This window comes from Lathyrus oleraceus, chromosome 4, assembly GCF_024323335.1.
Source record: "Lathyrus oleraceus cultivar Zhongwan6 chromosome 4, CAAS_Psat_ZW6_1.0, whole genome shotgun sequence".
Classification (NCBI taxonomy): Eukaryota; Viridiplantae; Streptophyta; class Magnoliopsida; order Fabales; family Fabaceae; genus Lathyrus; species Lathyrus oleraceus.
This window is the reverse complement of record NC_066582.1, coordinates 462,568,595-462,587,720: the sequence shown is the minus strand read 5'-3', so window position 1 is coordinate 462,587,720 and position 19,126 is coordinate 462,568,595. Positions and strand designations below refer to the sequence as shown.

General features: G+C 37.4%; 1 non-coding gene across 1 annotated transcript; it reads right to left on the bottom strand.

The window, feature by feature from the left end:
- Positions 1-321: 321 nt before the first annotated feature.
- Positions 322-428, bottom strand: LOC127077427 (small nucleolar RNA R71). Its single transcript, XR_007787240.1, has one exon. It is a non-coding gene; the product is annotated as a small nucleolar RNA R71 (small nucleolar RNA).
- Positions 429-19,126: the final 18,698 nt, after the last annotated feature.

Here is a 19,126-nt window from a genome sequence, read left to right as displayed (position 1 = left end):
CATTCGAGTATTTCTCCACCCGCAATCGAAGCAAACAACTTTGAACTTAAGCCTTCGCTGCTACAGGCAGTGCAACAGAATCAATTCTCTGGAAATCCCACCGAGGATCCAAACCTTCATTTATCCGTATTTGTCCAATACGCTGATACTGTTAAAGCTAATGGTGTCACTTCAGAGGAAATTCGACTTCGTCTTTTTCCTTTCTCGTTAAGAGATAAAGCTAGAAGATGGCTTCAGTCTCTTCCTTCCAACTCAGTCACAACATGGAATGAGTTGAAGAAAGTCTTTCTTGCCCGATATTTTCCTCCGAGCAAAACAGCTATGTTGAGAGCCCAGATAAATGGATTTAAACAGAAATATAACGAGTCTCTTTTCGAAGCATGGGAAAGATACAAAGACATGATGAGACTTTGTCCACACTATGGTTTAGAGGACTGGTTAGTGATTCATACCTTCTATAATGGTCTCTTGTACAACACAAGGTTAACAATAGACGCCGCCGCAGGTGGTGCACTTATGGATAAACCTTATGCCGATGCTTATCAACTTATCGAAAGCATGGCCCAAAACCATTATCAGTGGGGAAGCGACCGAGCAATGGTAGAGAAACCTCAAACGAAAAGTGGCATGTACGAGATAAGTAGCCTTGATCATGTTAATGCAAAAGTGGAAGCCCTTGCCCAAAAAATTGAAAGTTTGAATGTATCACCTCCAACCACCGTGGTTGCCGCAACTCAGAATTGCGAAGTCTGTGGAATCCAAGGTCACACTCCTGCAGATTGTCAACTCATAACAGGAATCCAAGCAGAACAAGTGAATTATGCTCAAGGAAATCCCTACTCGCACACCTATAACTCAAATTGGAAGAATCATCCTAATTTTTCATATAAGAGTAATAATGATTTATACGCACCAGGACAAGCTCCAAATCAAGCCCCAGCTATACCTCCTGGATATCAAAAGCCGACCCCATCTACACCTAACAATAATGTTCCTAGGAAATCCAACTTGGAAATAATGATGGAGAACTTCATAGCTTCTCAACAGCAAACCAATAAAGATTTCTTAAACCAGAATATACACACTAGCGAACAAATCAAACAACTAGCAAGTAAAGTAGATGCCCTGGCTACCCATAACAAAATGCTGGAAACACAAATATCATAAGTAGCTCAACAACAAGCGCCTACTGCTGCCCCAACTGGTACATTTCCTGGACAGCCCCAACCTAACCCGAAAAGCCACGCTCATGCAATCATATTAAGAAGTGGAACGGGAGTGGAAGGACCAGTAGATCCAAGAACTGAAAACCAAAACTCTAAAAAGTCAACTGAGGAAGAAAGTACACCTAAGGAAAAGGAAGAGAGTAATAAGGAAACCGTAGAAAAGAAAGAACCCTATGTACCTCCACCACCTTATAAACAACCTATCCCTTACCCTCAAAGGCTTATTAAAACCAAAGATGCGGGCCAATTTAAAAAATTTGTTGACCTACTGAAACAATTAAACGTCACAATTCCGTTTACAGAAGCTATTACGCAGATGCCCTCATATGCTAAGTTCTTAAAAGAAATTCTTTCTAATAAAAGGAAACTTGAAGATAGCGAAACTGTTACACTCACTGCTGAATGTAGCGCTATAATCCAGAATATGCCTCCTAAACTTAAAGATCCAGGTAGTTTCTCTATACCCTGTCACATAGGAAAATTTGTCATAGATAAAGCCTTATGCGATTTAGGAGCCGGTATTAGTGTTATGCCTTTATCCATATGCAAAAGACTTGAAATGGGAGAATTAAGACCAACTAAAATGTCTGTGCAACTAGCAGATCGTTCTGTTAGATATCCTGTAGGAATTCTTGAAAACATTCCCGTGCGCATAGGTCAATTCTACATTCCAACTGATTTTATAATTATGGACATTAGAGAAGATGAAGTCACACCCATTATATTGGGAAGACCATTCTTAGCAACCGCCGGTGCAATCATAGACGTAAAACGAGGACGACTCACTTTTGAAGTAGGAGAAGAGAAAATTGAGTTCATTCTTTCCCAATTTTTGAAAGCACCTACAATAGAAGACACATGTTACTTCATGGATATCATCGATGAATGCATAAAAGAAACAGAGTTAGAAAATGACAAATTGTCTGACTATCTTGTAGAAGACAAACTCAACCAATGTTTAGCAATAACACCGGACCCTACGCAATGCCTTAAGAAACCAACCCTAGACCTGAAAACACTTCCCAAAAATCTGAGATATGAATTCCTAGACTTAGAACTTGAACGACCAGTGATAGTTAATGCAGACCTAGGAAAACTCGAAACCGAAAAACTCCTGCATATCTTAAGAAAATATCCAACCGCACTAGGGTACAACATCACCGATCTTAAAGGAATAAGTCCTTCTATTTGTATGCACCGCATCATGCTAGAAGAAGACTGTAAAACTTCTAGGGAACATCAGAGGAGACTAAACCCGATCCTGAGTAAGGTAGTGAAGAAGGAAGTAACCAAGTTATTAGAGGCAGGTATCATATATCCTATATCTGATAGCAAATGGGTTAGTCCTGTACACGTAGTACCAAAGAAAGGAGGTATAACAGTTATCGTAAATGAAAAAGGAGAAACTATAACCAAACGAATCGAATCGGGATGGAGAATGTGCATTGACTATAGGAAACTAAACAAAGCAACCCGAAAAGATCATTTCCCTTTACCATTCATTGACCAGATGTTAGAACGATTAGCAAAACATTCTCATTTCTGCTATCTAGACGGTTACTCAGGCTTCTTTCAAATACTAATTCATCCTGATGACCAAGAAAAGACAACATTCACGTGTCCTTTTGGCACCTTCGCTTATAGACGAATGTCGTTTGGCTTGTGCAATGCTCCTGCAACCTTCCAAAGGTGCATGATGGCGATATTCGCCGATTTTCTCGACAATATCATGGAAGTATTTATGGACGACTTTTCCGTATGCGGACAAAGCTTTGAAGAATGTCTTGAAAACCTAGAAAGAGTTCTAGAACGATGTGTAAAAGTAAACCTAGTACTTAATTGGGAAAAATGTCACTTTATGGTACAAGAAGGAATTGTTTTAGGACACATCATCTCAAATAGAGGAATTGAAGTAGACAAAGCCAAAATAGAAGTAATCGAAAACCTTCAACCTCCGAAAACTGTGAGAGAAGTACGAAGCTTCTTAGGACATGCCGGTTTTTACCGACGATTCATTAAAGACTTCTCTAAAATAACTAAACCTTTGACCGGACTATTGATGAAGGATGCTGAATTCATCTTTGACAATAAATGTTTAGAAGCATTCCAAACGCTTAAACAAGCATTGATCTCCGCACCCATAATGCAGACACCAGATTGGAATGAACCATTCGAAATAATGTGTGATGCCAGTGATTACGCCTTGGGCGCTGTTTTAGGACAACGAAAGGATAAAAAGCTTCACGTCATATATTACGCAAGTAGAACTCTAGATGAAGCACAAATGAATTACGCCACAACCGAGAAAGAACTCTTAGCAGTGGTGTTTGCACTAGATAAGTTTCGTTCTTACTTGGTCGGAGCTAAAATAATCGTTTACACCGACCACGCTGATATCAAGTACCTCTTAACAAAAAAGGATGCTAAACCTAGACTCCTAAGGTGGATCCTGTTGCTACAAGAGTTCGATCTGGAAATCAAAGATAAAAAAGGAACTGAAAACGTAGTAGCAGATCACCTCTCTAGACTTGAAAACCTGGAACCGGAAAGAACATCGATCAACGATGATTTCTCGTACGATAAACTTATAGCTACTTTGGAAGAAAATAAAATTGATAAACAGGTAGAAACCACCTTAGCTATATGTGTTACACCATGGTACGCTGATCTCGTCAATTATTTAGCTGCCGGAATAGTTCCACCTACTTTATCCTACCAGCAAAAGAAACGATTCTTCTATGACATAAAACACTATTACTGGGATGACCCTTTACTTTTCAAAAGAGGCCCCGATGGTATTTTCCGTCGGTGTATACCTGAAGAAGAGGTAGAAAATATAATCCAACACTGTCACTCCGCTCCTTATGGTGGACATGCAAGTACATCCAAGACCTGCTCCAAAATCCTACAAGCCGGTCTTTATTGGCCAAACATATGGAAGGATGTGCATGCGGATATCAAGAAATGTGATAGATGTCAACACACAGGAAACATATCTAGACGTGACGAGATGCCACGAAAGGGCATTTTGGAAGTAGAGATTTTCGACGTGTGGGGGATAGATTTCATGGGACCTTTTCCACCTTCTTTCGGTAACAAGTACATACTCGTAGCGGTTGACTACGTATCAAAATGGATTGAAGCTATAGCTTCTCCAACAAACGACACACGAGTAGTAACTAGACTCTTTAAGAATATAATATTTCCAAGATTTGGTGTCCCAAGAATAGTAGTCAGTGATGGTGGATCGCATTTCATATCTAAGGTACTCGAAAAACTACTGTTTAAGTATGGCGTAAGGCATAGAGTAGCGACACCTTACCACCCTCAAACCAGTGGGCAAGTGGAAGTGTCTAACAGAGAAATCAAACGAATATTAGAAAAAATAGTCGCCACCTCAAGGAAAGACTGGTCATTGAAACTACCAGAAGCTTTATGGGCGTATCGAACCGCTTACAAAACTCCCATAGGGACAACCCCATTTAAGCTTATTTATGGAAAATCCTGCCACCTCCCGGTAGAATTAGAACATAAGGCCTACTGGGCTATTAAAAATCTAAATTTAAACTATAAGGCCGCCGGTGAAAAGCGAATCCTTGATATAAACGAATTAGAGGAACTCAGACGAGACGCTTACGAAAATGCCAGAATCTACAAAGAAAGAACAAAACAATGGCATGACAAGCGCATATCAAGGAAAATCTTCAAACAAGGCGATATAGTCCTGTTATTTAACTCTAGGCTAAAGTTATTCCCGGGAAAACTACGATCTAGATGGTCAGGTCCTTTCCAAGTCACCAATGTTTTTCCCAGTGGAGCGGTGGAAATTAAAGGAAAATCCATTGAACCATTTATCGTAAACGGCCAGCGTCTAAAACATTATCATCATGCAGAGAACATTGAAGATTCACAAGTCCTGCACTTAGATGTAGTGCCCCCAAATTTTATAGATTATATTTGATAGTGTTTATGTCGAGCTTGCGACATTAAACAAAGCGCTTCGTGGGAGACAACCCACAAATATTCTTTATTTTTATTTTTATTTCTTCTTTAATTATTCTTTCAAATTCTATTTAGTATTCATTCTTAATTTATTTTAACTTACAAATATTTTATTCTTTTCTTCTTTCGGCATTTGGCCAAATCCTGACTAAAACTCTTGTTTTTCTTTTCTCTAGCTAACACTAACCTGATGGGACAAATTGATCGTATGGGTATCAAATTCAGAGGGAAAGCTCAGAAACAAAAGTTTGAGGAACTAGCAGAGAGAGAGATGCTACCTAGTTTGTATGCTGATGATTGGGCAATGAATGCCCTTGGACTAAGAGAGAGTGTCTTGTATTTGCTGAGTCAAATAGGGTGGGAAACCACTCCTATTCGTAGACAATTCGTCACTTACCGGAGACTGACTCTAGAATTCCTTAGTTCTCTGATCTATCTACCCAGCCATGGAAAAGGAATAAGCAGAGGTTTCATCCAGTTCAGAATGTTCAACATGGAGTATCAATTTAACATTCAAGACTTTACCAACCTTCTAGGTTTCCCTACCTCTTTTGATACATTCACAGTGAGCCAAGAAGAACTTTTTGAATATAGAGAACTTGAACACTTTTGGTGAAGCTTGACTGGAAATGACGATCCCGAGGAACATGAGTTTCTTTCTGGAAACATACATAACCCGACCTTTCGTTATTTCCATAAGATCCTGGCCCACACCTTATTTGGGAAGAAGTCAAACAGTACCTCAGTTTCACGTGATGAACTCTTCATCATATTTTGTGCTTCCCAGAACCATCCAGTAAACGGTGCCACTTTTATGTTGGCAAATTTTGACCGTCTTATCCAAGATGAACGGGCACCAATTCAAATAGGCGGCTTGATAACCATGATTGGTAATGCTATCGGATTACGTCAACCTATGCTTGACCTAAGCCCTTTCTGTGGCATTACGACTATGAGTATACCCTTCCTCTTCAACATTATGTTTGTAGCAAACCTCGGACCTGAAGAGTTTGAGCTTATAATTAACAACCAAGTTCTTTGCCTATTCACCTTGCCTAGTCCAAGGACTAGTGTTCATAACCGCAATAACTGGCTCTACAACCTGAACGGAATACCCTCTCCTGCTAGATCTACTGAATCCATCCAGGACTATGAGATTTGTGACGACCAAATCCCTTATGCTGAATCTGACCCTCAGACACCATCTGGTTATTATGATATTGATCCTCCTCCTCAACCTGTCCCGACCGAAGAATCGGCAATACCCGATCTTAGACATCATATGCCCGGAGCAAATTATAACACCACCATTCAAGCTCTGATGTCAGAACAGGACGCCCTCAGAGAAGAGTTAGCTAACATGGGACAAGAATTTCTGGGATACATGAACAGTATGACAAATCAGTTCCACGAGTTGCTAAACCGTGTTAACTCCTTTGCTCCTCCGGCCAGAGATCATGCAGATGGATAGAAGTTGTTTTTCTTAGTTACTTAGTTTTAGTTTAGGTTATTCATTTATTTTGTTTCAAATTATTTTAGTATTTGTTTTTCTTTCGCATGTTTGCTTTTGTCTTCCAATGTTACATTATGATTATTTTATGAAGCTATTGATTTATTTTACTTTATTATGACTTATGCAAATATCTATCGATAATGCTCTCTACTGTTGCTACCTACATAACTTATTAAAGATATATATATATATATATATATATATATATATATATATATATATATATATATATATATATATATATATATATATATATATATATATATATATATATATATATATATATATATATATATATATATATATATATATTATGAAAGTAGAATAGCATGCAAGGCAATTTAAAAGTATCACAATAGCAAAATAAAATAAACATATGCATAACAAAATAACAACAATAAAATATAATGATAAAAACAAAGTACGTTGCAAGAATGACTATGTGACGAGCGTCACACAATCCATTACGGTCGTCACACCAAGTTCCTATGACGCCCGTAACACCCCTGTCACGAGCGTGACACCTGCAGACTATGTGAACGTTACTAACCGTTGGAGACACGACCGTTACACCACCCACTTTTTACCTTCCCCATTTATTCACATTTACCCACATTTATTTACTTTTCAACCACTCCTTTTCCAACTTCCAAATCTTTTCCTATAAATACCCACCATACCTTTCTTCATACACCACAAACCATTCTATAAAATCAATTTCATTTCCCTTCTCCCCTTATTACCTCTTTCAAATCATTTATCGGTATGGCGGGAAACCAAGATTTCGGAAATATCATTTTCCGATCCGAAGATGAAAATTATCAAAGGGAGCAGTTTGAGCGTTTCCAACAGCGAGGCGTCCAATCCACCAGGTATCCTGATTTAAATTGTTTACAAGATTTAGGATTACTTCAAGGTATAGAATGGATGCTCCGCCTCACTGATTTAACCTTTCTTTGCACTCATAATCAACCTACCTACCCCGCTCTCACCTTAGAATTTTTAAGTTCTTACTCGTACAACACTCCTACCGGTGAAGACGAGTACTTAACCGGTACCGCAACCTTCCGCATGTTCAACACCGAGTACTCCCTATCCCAAAACCAATTGAGCACCATGCTACAATTCTCTGTAGAAGGTCAAGTCCACCCTAGGATACCTCCGAACTCCCAGTGGCATATAAACGCCTTCGACCTCTTTAGAAAAATTTCCGGTGTGGAAACCAACAACTGGGATGAATTACTTGCTTCGCATATACATAACCCAACCATCCGTTACTTCATCCGCATCCTGCAAAACACTATTTTTGGTCGACCGAACAACGGCAAAGTCAACGCCAAGGAATTATTTTTCCTCCACTGCGTCTTTGCAGCAGATACACAGGTAAACGCTGCCTCCTTCCTATTTCATCATATCCGCACCCTATGTGCTAGAGGCCAGCAACCAACGACGACATCATGGATGCTATCGATGGTATGCAAGCGCAGAATCTCGAAGTGATGCAGATGATGCGCCAGATGCAACAACAACAGGAAGCGAGGAATGCAATAACCGATCAGCGGTTCGCTGAGTTGCTCAGCAGGTTTGACGACTTAGAAGTACGTCAACGATCACCAGGTCCAAGAACCAGAGGCGGCAGGCAGCATTGATTTTAGTTTCCTTTTCTTTTTCTATTTCTTTTGTTTTCTTTGAAACATTGGGGACAATGTTTCATTTAAGTGTGGGCGGGAAAACCTTGTTCTTTAAATCTTCCCTTTTCAAGTATGTTATCTTTTCCTTGTCATTGTTATTTCTCTTTCTATAAAAAAAAAATTATTATAATATATATTTATTCTAAATTAAGTCCCTAGTGTGAAAAATTTCCATTATCTATTCCCCTCAATTTTCTTGAGCCATAACAAAAATTTAACACAATCAATAAATATAAAGGTTGCTTATTTTATCAAACTTGAGTGAAATCAAGACAAAATTATTACCATACCAACGCTCTAAACAAACCTCAACATGTTAGATCAGAAAGGTACCTGTTATACAAGTCCCTGGACTTTTAACTTTATAGTAACCCCGAGTAGTTTATACAAGAAGTCAGCACCATCTTAATAGCAAACTACGTGGAGGGCCGATGAATATAGGTGAATGATTCCCAAAATAAAAATATATATATATCAGGAAATGCACTAACTAAGTTAGGTGATCCTTACCAAATCATTTAATCTAAAGGTTGCAGATCATACAAAAACATAATACGAAAGATCCATTATGAGTTGGTTCAGCAGGTATCTGGTGCTGAACTTGGTAGGGCGGACTACGGTCCAATCCCCCGCAATTTGCAATGGACCGAGAAATGAAGTTATCCGACTAATGTACCAGAGCTTCAAGCTAAAAAAGGGATCAGAATCACTAACCGGTCACTCCACTATGTGCGCGAAACGATAAAGGGCTTAATGTGATTTCGCTAGAATGAAAACGGGTGAAATAAGAGAAAAAGAACTAGGTTGGTTATAATAGCATGACTCGAACTGGTTTGCATGAGGTAAGGTTACCGGATGTTGTAACGGTAGTTCTTGATGTCAAGATTAAACTCAAGTTATTTCTAAACAAGATTTACTTGCAACCTAGTACGAATTGATGTGTGTTTTGAAATTTCATCTGGCTAAATTTTTAAACGATTTCTATACTGTATCTTGCTTGAGGACAAGCAAAGGTCTAAGTATGGGGGAGTTTGATAACATGAAATAATATCACATTCTGGGACTCGATTTAATTAAATTATATTATTATTCGCTTCAATTTATTTCATTTTATTCGATACTACTGGGTATTTTTCCTTCTATTTATCTCAGGTAGCTTATTTGAAGCATAAGTGAAAAAGGAAGAAAAGGAGGTGCAAAAAGGAATGAAGAGAAGCAATTTCACTAAAGCCCAGCCCAAAACTACAAGCCATGAGCGCTGAGCTTGTGACGAGAACCACACAAGGTGTGACGAGCGTCACGCCCTGCTGCCTTGTGTTACGAGCGTAACACATGGTGTGACGGACGTCACACCATTCTCCTATATTTTTGGCTTCAGAAACGCAACAGAGGCACGTTGAAGCCTATTATTTCGTTTGACTCTTGGAACGTGAGGATTTTACACGGAAAGCTTTGGAAACCGTTACAAAGTGGACTAGTATAAATAGTCACTTCTTTCCAACCCTAAGGCTCTCTCTTCTTCGTTCTTTTTTTCTTTTCTGGCCGTGCAAGCATACTTTACATCATTACCTTTTTTTTTACAGTTTTTACTTTATTTGCAATTTTTATTTTCTTTTCCAGTCAATATTTCAGGGCTTAATTAATTTTTCACACAATAGTTTCTACACCGGAAACTATTGTGTATCTTTTACTGGATCTAACCTTACGTTAGACCCTAGATTTTTATTCCTTCACTTTTATTTTCCTGTCCGATTGAAGAATTCAAGAACAAATCCAACCGGTCTGTGGTGGAGTGTTCAAGATTGCCATTAATTATTCAGGTTCTTTAATTATTGTGTTAATTTATATATGCCCTGCATTATTGTTTATTTATATTGTTTGCCTGAGATGGATTTATTTAAGCATGATGATTGTTTAGATCTGTTTAGCATGTCCGTCTAATTTATTTAGGTATCGGTATGTAAAGTAAGCGGAATGAAGGAATCAAAACTAAGTTGGTTTAATTACGTTTAAAAATAAAATCACTCTTTTTATGGTCTCAATTTACAGGTTTAATACCTAGGTTTTTGTACGAGAGTAAAAGACTAAAGAAGTTAAAATCAATAGAACGAAAGTTTGAGTTTTTAACTGGACAGTGTAAATTGGACATTAATTCTAGATCAGGGCGAAAGCAATTTTTAGAGTTAATTGAATTCTAATCTTTTTCAAAAAGTATTTTTAAAAGTTAAATGTGAGGACGAGAGTTAAGCATTTGAATTTAATTATATAATCTAAGTCAACAGAGCGAGAGTTTGAGACGAGGGTGTTTAAACGATTAGTATTTTCTTAAAAAGAGTTTCTATAGATTCTATTATTTTCAAAAAGTGATATTGGACTTAACTAATAAGTGACAGCTACGTTAATTTAAAGTCATGGTCTATTCAACAGAGCGAGAGTTTGAGAGAAGACTTTTAATCAATTGTGTCCACTAAAAAGATTTATTTTAAAACCAAGAAACCAACGAAGACTTGATTCCCTAATTACGACGAACTACATACCATATCTGCTTAATTGATATTTAACCTAGATCTTATTTTAGTTTTAACTTTTCCCCCAAACAATCAAAGTATCATCCGCCTTAGCTTTACGAAGTAACCTTAGAAAACGGTATATCGATTCATAAGTCCCTGTGGGATCAATATCTTTTAAAACTACGCGATAGAACTGTGCACTTGCAGTTAGTACCCCAATCGACTCATAAAGTCGCGATCAGTGCATACTCCTGGACTTTGGATCTTGTGTTCAGGATCTAATCTCGTGTGTCTGTGTTACTTACTTATTTTAATTCATGTTGTGGCGCGCTTGACTATGCACACCGTGTCCCCTCAGATCTGGACCATGCCAAATGCCACGTCAGTTAATGAATGTGGATCAGATGGTTGTGGTTTTTTCGCTTATTTTCATTTTCCATTTATTTTCTGTTAATTCATTTCATTTTCAAAAATTCATTAAAAATTCATTCGAAGTCATAAAAATATGAGACCAACTCTAAAAATTTTCTTGAAAAATCTAGTTTCATATTATGATTTTTAATTATTTTTGTGACTTCATTTGATATTTTTTATGAGTTACTTGGTTTTTAATGGTTTTAATTCATTTTAAAATACTTTATGACTTTTAAAAAATACAAAAATATTTTCATAGCATCTATGGATCATGATAAGTCAATGAAAAATAGTCTTAACAATTTCTTGTTTTTTTTGAGATTATTTGAGATTTTAATTCATATTGTGCTATTTTTAATTGGTTTTAATTACTTTCTTATTTCAAAAATTTGTGAGAAAATTAGTCAAAGCTTGTTTGACTATGTTGAATCCATGAGAATTTAATTGGACTCTTTGAAGTTGCTTTGAATTGAATTTGAGGTTCAACCTTATTTGTTTATTTTTTTATTTGTATTTTATTTTAATTCAAAAAACTGCCAAAAAATATCATTGACTTCTTGACTTGTTATCTTCATTTCTCTTCTGTTTGGTGTTGATTTAGGTTGAATTGATTCAACTTTGATCAAATTCATTGAATCTTGTAGTTTGAAAATCCTTATGGATCATCACTTAGAAAGATGAATGAATTTGATCAAGGATGAGTTATCCCTTGATCAACTGGGATTGTTTGTTGACTTCTTACCCCCTCCCTTTCATCTTCATCCCTTTCTTTCCATCATTGGCCAATGAGTTAAAGTCTTGAGGTTGGTCTTGACAAATGAGAAGTTTAACCTTCTTTGATCCAAACCAAATTCAACTTGGTCCATGATCAAGTGAGTTATTTTGTGTCAAAGATAGGTTGCTTCTTGGTCAAGCAAATAACCAAAAATCAATACAAGGTCCTTCCCCTTTTGTTTGGCATGGCAAGTTTATGGAGCTTGGCTTACTAGTCATGATCTCTAACTTGTGTTCTTTGCCTATATTCTTATTGAGCGGCCTCAGATAGGTGTGACTACTACATTAGTCCACTTACGATTGCTTAACATAGCACTACATTGTCTTATGACAAGCTAACATAACCTCACTAACTACTAAGTTTAATTTGAGTTTTTAATTTCTTGTCATTTACTTTTTAATGTCATTTATTTCTTGCTCATTATTCATATTGATTTTCATCTTTGTTCACTTGAGCACATACTTTATGTTTATGTCATTTTTCTTTTGCTCATTTGAGCCTATTATTGTGTAAATACATTGTTATTTTGTGTTGTTTGTGTTTGTTTTGATGTGAACCAAAATGCAAGAGTAAGGACTTAGAATTAGGATTTACCCATGCTTAAAGGAGTTCAAGAGCAACTAAGCCTCATGCCTTTAGAATGCAAAATTTGTTGAAGAGCAACTAGGCCTCATGCCTTTAGAATGCTAAAATTCAAAGTTGACTTCAAAGGACTTCTCCTCAAACTTATTCTTTGTCCATTCCCTTTATTGTGTGCTGAGCTTTTTGATGTTTGCTTATTAGTGATAGGGATCCCACTTTGAGATTTTGAAAAGAGGACCATTGTCATGAATAGCCAAGTTAGGAGCCAAGCCAAATGGAGATCCTAGGAGCTTGAATTCAATTGTTGATTGCTTGTTTGTATGCTAAGTCCAAAGGAAAGGAGCATCTTGAGTCATCTCTATGACTCCAAGAAAAGGAACTCCAAGGGTTTTATCTTTCCCCTCTTAGTTTTGTATGCTTTAGGAATAACCCTTCTCTTCTTCTCCCCACTCCAACAAATCCAAATATCATTTTCAAAACTTTGACTTTATTTCAACTTAGAAACCTAGGCCTTAAGCCTTTGAATTTTCAAAACTCTTTTTCATAAACACTCATTGTGAATAAACATTAATCCAACTTTGACCTCATTTTGTAAATAACTTTAACTTGTAAATATAACCCATTTCAGGTTGCTTTGTGGTTCCAATGGCCACTTGTTAAAATCTTTTCAAAAAACATTAGTCATAGGTTTGAGTTATCATAGTGGTTGATGTAAATCTCACCTCATCCTTAGTGTTGGATTATAAGCCTTCCATGCTTATTATAGGGTTAACCCCTCACTATCATGTTGAAGCCTTCCTCAGATGGTGGATTGTTGGTTTAGGTTAAGTTTTCTCCCTTTAATAATAAAAGACCTTAAGGCTTTTGATCAACCAATCTGTGAGATTTTTACCCCGAACTACGAGGTTTTAATCCTCCTTTGTGATGGTACGTAGGCAATGGGTTCATCCATTCAAACAACAAAACATGTAAATATAATATATTCTCTTCTCATCCATCCAATTTGTTGTACAAATCTTTTCACAAATACCAACCTACAACACCTATTTGCAAAAAGAGGTTCCCTTAGAGTACTAAGGATGTTTTGGGTGTGTAAAACCTTCCCATTTCATAACCAACCCCCTTACCTAGATCTCTGACATTTTTATTAGTTTTTGATTTGAAAAACTTCTTACTTGGCTTTTCTTTGCTTTTTAGCCTTTCCTTTGGACAAATAAAAGTGTCGTGGCGACTCGAATTACATGTTGACTTTTGGTTTAGTCAATAAACCTAAAAGTAACGAAAACCCCGCTCTACAGCAGGAAATGTTGGTGTAAGCCCTAGAGTCGAGTGCCTTATTACTGATCAAACATTGTCCGTAACTGGATGACCATAAAGACAGTTGATGGGTACTCCACAAAGCATGCTAAGGGACATGAGTGACCTAGATGGAATTTGCCCATCCTGCGTAATAGGATAAATGTCTATGGGCCCAATATTGAACTGGACAAGGATGACACTGTCTATGCCTTGTGTTCAATATAGACATAAGGGAAAAAGGGTAATTGTACACATAAGTATTATCACAAAAGGATTTATCAGATCACATGACATTTTCGTGTCTTGGGTAGCACTGATGTGTTTCTAGATACCGCTCACTGTTTTTATGTTAAATACGTGATTTGATGAGAGATAGAGTAACTAAGGAATACCGTAATGTACGGTGCACTTATGTGAATTATAGAACATCGTAAGGTATGGTGTACTTAAGCAGAATACGAAATATGGTAAGGTACCACGCACTTAAGTGATTTTGGCATATTATAAAATATGGGCCACATACACTTGAGTGGGCTTTTTAGCTTGCAGCCCACACAAGTGGTTCTATAAATAGAACCCTTGTGTAGAAGCATTTGAGTAGTTGCAATTTTGTTTCTCTCTCTCTCTCTCTCTCTCTCTCTCTCTCTCTCTCTCTCTCTCTCACTCAAAGCCTTCATTCGTAGCAGCTAGCACTGAGATTGAAGGAATCCGTTCGTGTGGACTGAGTAGAGGCATTGTCATCGTTTAACGTTCGTGATCACTCCGTAGATCTGCATCAAAGGTTACAATCGCCACAATAGGTAACCATTCTATCACTGATCATGCCCATTCGTATGGATCACTAAAGGAGAAATTTTAAATTCCGCTGCATTTTGGATCGCTCTTCTCCTTCAGGCCGTGTGTTAGCTTTGACGTTTGGCGCATGGTCCTCAAAGGACATCATTCCACTCTTTACCAGCTTCTGAACTTCATACTTGAGAGGGTAGCAATTCTCTATATCATGTTCGGGAGCTCCCTGTTGAAAAGCACAACGGAATTTCGGTTTGTACCACCATAGAAGTGGTTCGGGGATTTGCGGAGGATTTCTTCGTTGTAGCAGGTTCTTGAGAACCAAAGAGGGATATAGTTCTGCATATGTCATCGGAATAGGGTCAAAAGAGACCTTCTTCCTCTCAAAATTTTGTTGCTGATGACTGTTGATATTATTGTTGTTGTAGGTGTTTGTTCGTTGTTGTGGTTGTTGTTGTTGACGTTGTTGTTGTTGAATTTGGTGTTGATTGATTTTCTGAAAACACAGGAATAACTGAAGATACTTGATGATGATGTTATGGGGTAGTTGACTTCTTCTAATCTGAGGCCTCTTTTGCCTCCCAACTGAAATTTCATTGGTCTCGTTCTCTTTCTTCTTGCTGAAACTATTGTCATACCTCTTGTTGGATGACACCTTCTATCTAGATAACCGTCCCTTCCGGACACCTTCTTCGAGCCTCATCCCCATGTTTACCATTTTGGTAAAGTCACTGGGGCACTGGAAATCATCCGCTCATAGTAAAATGAGCCCAGGGTCTTCATAAAAATCTTGGTCATCTCCTTTTCCTCTAAAGGAGGGGTAATCTGAGCAACAAGTTCTCTCCACCTCTGTGCATACTCCTTGAATGTCTCCTTGTCTTTCTGAGACAATGATCTCAACTGATCTCTATCGGGAGCCATATCAACATTATATTTATACTGCTTCACAAATGCTTTGCCCAAATTGTTGAACATGCAGATGCTCACACTATCCAACCCCATGTACCACCTCAGAGCGACACCGGTCATACTGTCTTGAAAATAATGGATCAACATCTGATCATTATTCGTTTGAGTAGACATCTTTCGGGCATACATCACCAAATGGTTGAGTGGACATTTTAGCGGTAAATTCATGATCATCAAGCTATGGGTAAGCTAGACGTCAATAAAACCAGAGTAGCCACCGCGCTTTTATTGTTTCCAAAGGAAAAGGGAAAAAGTACGAACAAAACCCAAAAATAAGAAGTTTTCAAATCAAAACTAATAAAATGTCATAGATTACAGGTAAGGGGTTGGTTACACAAAGGAAATGTGTTAGCATCCAAAGTGTCATACGTACTCCTAGGGAGCCCTTTCTTGTGTGCATATGTATTTTGTACAAAATGATGTTTACAAACAAATAGAATGGGGGTTGAGAAAAGAATTTATTAATTATATTTTTGTGTTTGACAAGACCTTCGGACTTGTGCCTACGTACCAACATATGAATGAGGGATCAAAACCTCATAGTTCGTGATACAAATTTCAAAGTGGATGCATTGCTTTTAAAAAAAATTAAGTTTGAAAGGCACAAGGGCCTAGAAAATGGTTTGAATGAGTTAGTTCTTTTTGGCTTTTGAAAATTTTAAGTCAAGTATAGTTAAGTTTATTTACAAGTTTGATTTAAGAAAAGAAGTTTGAAAATGCAATGGCATAAGGCCAAAGTTTATAATTTGCAAAGGGTCTAAGTTAAAAAAGACAAGTACAATCAAAGAAGTTTTTAAAAGGAGGGAGAGATTTTGAAATTAAAGAGATGAAGAGGAGATGAAGAGACTAATCCTAAGCATAAATTTAAAAGTTAAGGGTTGAAAAGATCTGACCAATGGGCTGCAATCCAATAGGCAAGAATGCCATATAGAAACCCAAATTTCCTTGGACATTAGAATCAAGCCACAGGCAAGAATGCCATATAGAAACCCAAATTCCCAATGACCGGGCAGCGAAACCCCCGTCCGCTGACCGGGCAGCGGTCCCCGGCTAACTCTGCGTAGTGTGATCGGTCGCCGAAATTTAGTTTGGTTTTAATTAATTAAAAGAATTAAAATTAATAATAATAATAATGTGTTTATTATTATTGTCTTGTGGTGATCGATTATGGCCTTAGTTTTCCTTTATTTTGTTTTGGGTTTTTAAAATATGACTTGCGTGTCGTGCCTCTCTTTTAATCTCTTAATGTAACTTCTTTTCTCATCTCACTCCCTCGTATATAAAACGAGTTTCTTTTATGTATGTAATGTTATGAAGAAAAAGAAGAATACAATATCAAAGGAGGACAACCTTGAAGATCTTGCTTGGAGAAGCTTAGATCGTTATTAGGTTAGCTTAGGTTCTCTCATTGGCTTGGGAGAACAATTGCGCTAGGGGCCATAACTGTTTCATTATGTATGTTGATGCATGTGAATGTACGTTGATGCATGTGAGAGACGATTTATATGATAAATAAGCCGGTGAGATCAAAATAATTGCAAATTCCCTCAAATTAAATATTAAGTTTATGCTTTCCAAGTTTTAGCACTCATCAAGACTAGTATCGGATAATGTAGGTTTCGCCTACGCGAGGTGCATGTTCTATATTAGTAAGGTGCGATGGGATAATTGTAATATCCAATTGTTAAAACAATGGGTCAAACTTAACTAAACAAATTATAATAAGATTATATATGTTTAGAAGCAAGAGTTGGAAATGATCCATGTGATGGATTGGAATAAGGAGTTATTCACCCTACTAAAATATTCGAGAGTTGTATTAGATACAATTGGAAGGAGTTCCTACCTAAATAACCTAGTTTTGTGTAATCCTCCTACGCGGACTTAAAACAAAGTGAAATGTGGATCTCGACCCACTAGAAAATCTTCCAATGGGATTTTCCGAATCAAATGGTGAGGGTCATTTGTTTTGAGTAAAATAGTGGGAGCATATTTAATTAAAGGCCTAATTAAATATGTTATTGATACTTATATTTTCATTATTTTCATGTAGATTACCATGACAACAAACACCTCTAACAACATTTTGCGATCAATTCTTGACAAGGAAAAATTGTTTGGGACAAATTTTCTGGATTGACACCGAAATCTGAGGATTGTCCTCAAACATGATAGAAAGCTGTATGTCTTGGAGAAACCTGTTCCTGAAGAGGAACCTCCTAGTTCTGCACCTAAGGCAGAAAGAGATGCTTATAAGAAGCATATCGATGATCCCAATGAAACTGCTTGTCTCATGCTAGCTACCATGAACTCAGAGTTGCAAAAGCAACATGAGAATATGGCAGCATTCGATATGATCAAACACCTGAAGATGCTCTATCAAGAGCAAGCAAGGCATGAAAGGTTTGAATTTCAAAAGCCCCTTTTCAAGGCAAGTTAGCTGAGGGAGCCCTTGTAGGTCCCCATGTGCTCAAGATGATTCGGTATGTGGAAAACCTTGAGAGGTTGGGTTTTCCCCTCGGAAAGGAACTTGCGACTGATTTGATCTTGCAATCGTTGCCAAATAGATTCAGTCAATTTGTCCTAAATTTCAATATGAATGATATGGACAAATCTCTTCCTGAACTGCTAGCCATGTGAACAACTGCTGAGCAGAATCTGAAGTCAAAAGGGAAGTCCATTCTGATGATCAGAAATGGAAAGAGACAAAACAAAAGACCCACCAAGCAGGGTGATAAAGGGAAAGGAAAGGAAGTTGCCAAACCCAAACCAATTGTTGCTGCTTTGAAGCCTAGTGGAGGCATAGCAAAGGAAGGCACCTGTTTCCATTGCGGTAAGACCGGACACTGGAAGAGAAACTGCCCAAAGTACCTGGAAGATAAGAAGAATGGAGTAGAGACTTCAACTTCAGGTATTTTTGTTATTGAAATTAATTTATCTACTTTTGCATCATGGGTATTAGATACTAGATGCGGTTCTCACATTTGTACCAATGTGCAGGGGCTAAAAAGGAGTAGAGATTTGGCAAAAGGTGAAGTTGACCTACGAGTTGGCAATGGAGCAAAGGTTGCTGCTTTAGCCGTAGGAACTTATGTATTGACTTTACCTAGTGGTTTAATAATCAGTTAGAGAACTGTTATTATGTACATGCAATTAGCAGGAATATTATTTCCGTTTCTTGTTTGGACAAGTTTGGTTTTTCATTTATACTAAAGAACAATTGTTGCTCAATTTATTTGAATGATATATTCTATGCTACTGCACAAATGAACAATGGACTATATGTCCTTGATCTTGAAATGCCTATTTATAACATTAATACTAAAAGGATGAAACCTAATGAGTTAAATCTAACT